The sequence below is a fragment of the Carassius carassius genome, chromosome 21 (genome assembly GCF_963082965.1).
Source record: "Carassius carassius chromosome 21, fCarCar2.1, whole genome shotgun sequence".
NCBI classification, from domain to species: Eukaryota; Metazoa; Chordata; class Actinopteri; order Cypriniformes; family Cyprinidae; genus Carassius; species Carassius carassius.
This window is the reverse complement of record NC_081775.1, coordinates 12653610-12657183: the sequence shown is the minus strand read 5'-3', so window position 1 is coordinate 12657183 and position 3574 is coordinate 12653610.

Genomic DNA, 3574 nt, shown 5'->3' with positions numbered 1-3574 from the left:
CCATAGATGTCAATAAAGAACCTTTTTTTTATGAAAGTTCATGAGCCCAGTTACAATACATCCCGAAACCCCTTAAAATGGTCGAGTTGCATGTTTTTCTTAACTTAAAGTGTTTGTTTCAACAGACTATCGGCTTTCTAGTGTAGTTTTGTAATGTAAAGGTCAGTAAGCTGTGACCTTTATTTGTTAATTTATTTTTGTGTGAATCACACATAACCAAACTGGCAATAAAAATGTAAACAAAATTAAAAAACTACAACTTTACCTTACCTGCAGCTTGTCCAAGTTCCTACATGACTAGAACCGGAAAGGATTTTCATAAACTCACCTCATATTTGCACACGCACCCTTTCTTTTGAACTAAGATTAAAGTGGATAAACATTTGCACCAAATGCCTTTCCCATAATGCACGAGACCGTAACGGTTGTTTGGGCAGTTATAAGAGAACTGACAGTATTTACACCAAGTAATTGTTATAGATTATATATATTATATAATATATAGTTTATATTAAAAAAGCATGAAAACATGATCATACATCAATATGCACAAAATAAATGCCATAGCGAATTAGTGTGCATATTTCATGTCATTCTTTTGAGCATAATGTTGCCTGTTGTGCTTTTCAGAGTCATTTCAGATGTTTGCATCAGAAATGATGGTGTTGTTTTGGTTGCCCTGTATTAACACTGATCATTAATTCAGTAGCTCTGATGCATAACCACGGGCTGAGGGAGCAAGACACAAGTGTAGGATGGAGACAAAGAAAAGAGAAACAGAAGGACAAGGATAAACATCAAGCTCTTTACAGGTTTCTAAAGCACACACAGGAGAAAATGAATAAATAACATCATGGACCCTCTATCGGCAGCACAAGAGGGACTTTTGACAAGCGTTTGCCTGTCAAGTGCACAGGGGCGCCCCCAAGGGGTGGCCAGGGGTGGCCACGGCCACCACTGAATAAACTCTGGCCACCCCTGTGGCCACCCCTAGGATGATTTTCAGTGTGTAACCTACTATAAATGTAAATGCAGAATGTTAATTCGTAATAGTTTAAGAAGTGGGGGGGAAAATAAATAAAAATGCAGCACATGTTGCAGCCACCAAAAAAGATCGCAGATTGGCAGCACCGGAGTAGTCCTCCCCCCGTCGCCCTCCCCCGTCCAAACAAATCACAGAATGTGCACATACGTCTAGATGGTCTAGACTGGTTCGCATACGCATTTGTAGTGCGTTCTTTCACTGGAAATTTTGAATGATCACATTTTTCAAGATATGGGGCAGAAAATTTATAGATCTATATAGTTTATATAATTTCATATAGTTATTATCACACGAAGAGTTACATTTTTCTCTAAAAGTCAGCTTAATTACAAGTGTGACATTGCTTTTATACAACAGTTCAAACAAAAATCATTCCAAACCCAGCCACTGTTTTGCGTCTCTGAGCAACATGACAGTGATTCGTTCCTGAATAAATCAACCGTTTAAATGATTCGGTTCAATCGCAATGACTCACTTATTAACAGTGACTCACTGCCACCTACTGCTGGTTTTAATTTCATATTTACGGTACCTTCTTATTTTTTAAATAATTTCGAACATCAGTTTTCAATGTTTTATTTTTAAAATGTCAGAACATTATTTATTAATTTATAACTGCAGGCTAAAGTTACCATGTCCCACAGAGCTGCAATAAACAGTGTGTAAAAACATCTCAATGGCACTTCAGATGCAGCTTCTGTTTTCTCTGCATTGCAAAGATCATTTTTGTTGATACTGATTGCATTTGCTTGGTAACAGCCCAAATGCAAGTATTTGACCTAAAAGAAAAAAAGTGACATTATTGTCTATTTATTGTTATCAATAAAATCCCAGAAATACCAGGGATACCATTTTTTTTGTCAATATTGGAAACCCTTAATTATTTTCTCTTTATTTTGGTGTGCCACCCCAAGATTTACTGTGGCCTCATCTGGCCACCCCTGTTAAAATTTTCTGGGGGCGCCACTGCAAGTGCAATACAGTTTAATGTGTGTCACCCCTTTCCAACTTCCAGTAGAACCATTAACTCACTTAGTTCAATGCTAAACATCACCGCTTCACACATCTGATTACACTATGTGACTGATTCACTCAACTAATTCAACAGCAGTGGAACCAGAGACTGTACAGTATATAAAGCAGAGATGGTTCCCTCATACATATGAATAGGACAAATCGTCATATAGTCTATAAGTCCTGTTTTCCAAATGAAATAGCATATTTTTAATAGACACAATAAAAATTCCAGTGTGGTGTCTCATCAAGGCTGAATTCATTTGATCAAAAATACCATAAAACAGTAGTTTTGTGAAATAATAATGCATTTTTAACTCTAGTAAAATGTAATTTAGTCTTGTGATGTTAGATCATGCCTCCACGCCAGATACTTAAGATCCAGCCCCGGACGACAGATCCTTTCAGAAAATATCTGTTTTTTTTCTGGTAACGGAACAACTCATCAGCAAAGCAGTCTGATACCCAAAACCTGTTAACAGCAAGTCTGTTAACAGGTTTTGGGTATCAGTCTGGCACCCAAAAATACCCAAAACTGTATCTTCTATCACCCAAGAAGCTGACAGAGGAAAAAGCCAGAGAAGAGCAGAAGCAGGATTATTAAATTATTGTATATTTTAGATTAAGTGAGTGTTACATGACAGAAAACATTCAAAATTTAAAAAGGGTAGAAATGAGCATTTACTGTATATAAAAAATAGATTTACAGTAAAACACTGACTGATACAATGAAATAATACATCTAATATGGGCAGATAACCAACATGGTCTCAATATATTGTGCATCTCAATATTTTGTCAGATTTTATTCCCGATGCAAAATGTTATTGAAATATACTTTTGACAAACTGATGTCTTTTATCCAAAAGATGTAAGCAGCACTTGCATGGCATTGCCAAAACCGATCTTTATGTTATTATGCCTAGTATTATATTCTGTGATCCAAAATTTTGGTTGTGATGAAAAATGATTATCACATTTTGCTCATTCACATTAATGAAGAAAGCATCATTGCACAATGACACAGATGTTTTAGAAAGCTTATCCTCTACACCATTCACATCCTTTGAAGGTCACGGCTGTAATAGATGGCCTCAAGGGCCGGAATGGCCCTTGACTGTCACTGCCCTTATGTAGGGCGGATGTGATCCCATCTAACAAGTGCTTATGCTGGGATTCCTTAGGTTCATGTTAATGCAGCTTGTTTTATGTTGGATTGCCATCAGGCAGACCTGTAGAAATGCACACGAGTATAGTGCCTTATGAGGGATCACAGCCCACATACTGGAGCTGGCATGACAGGACAGGATCGAATGCATGCATGCATGGGGTGATACAAGTTTTCTGCAAAATTATAAGATTCATTGCAGATATCAAAACAGAAATGCTGCTGCAGTTTTTGCAAAACAGGAACTTGTGGAAAGAGATAAACCAAAAAGGGAGGGAAAGGAGAGGGAGGGTTTGCGCGCTTGTGGGTATTATACAAAACACCCACATCATGGCAGTCTGTGGAGA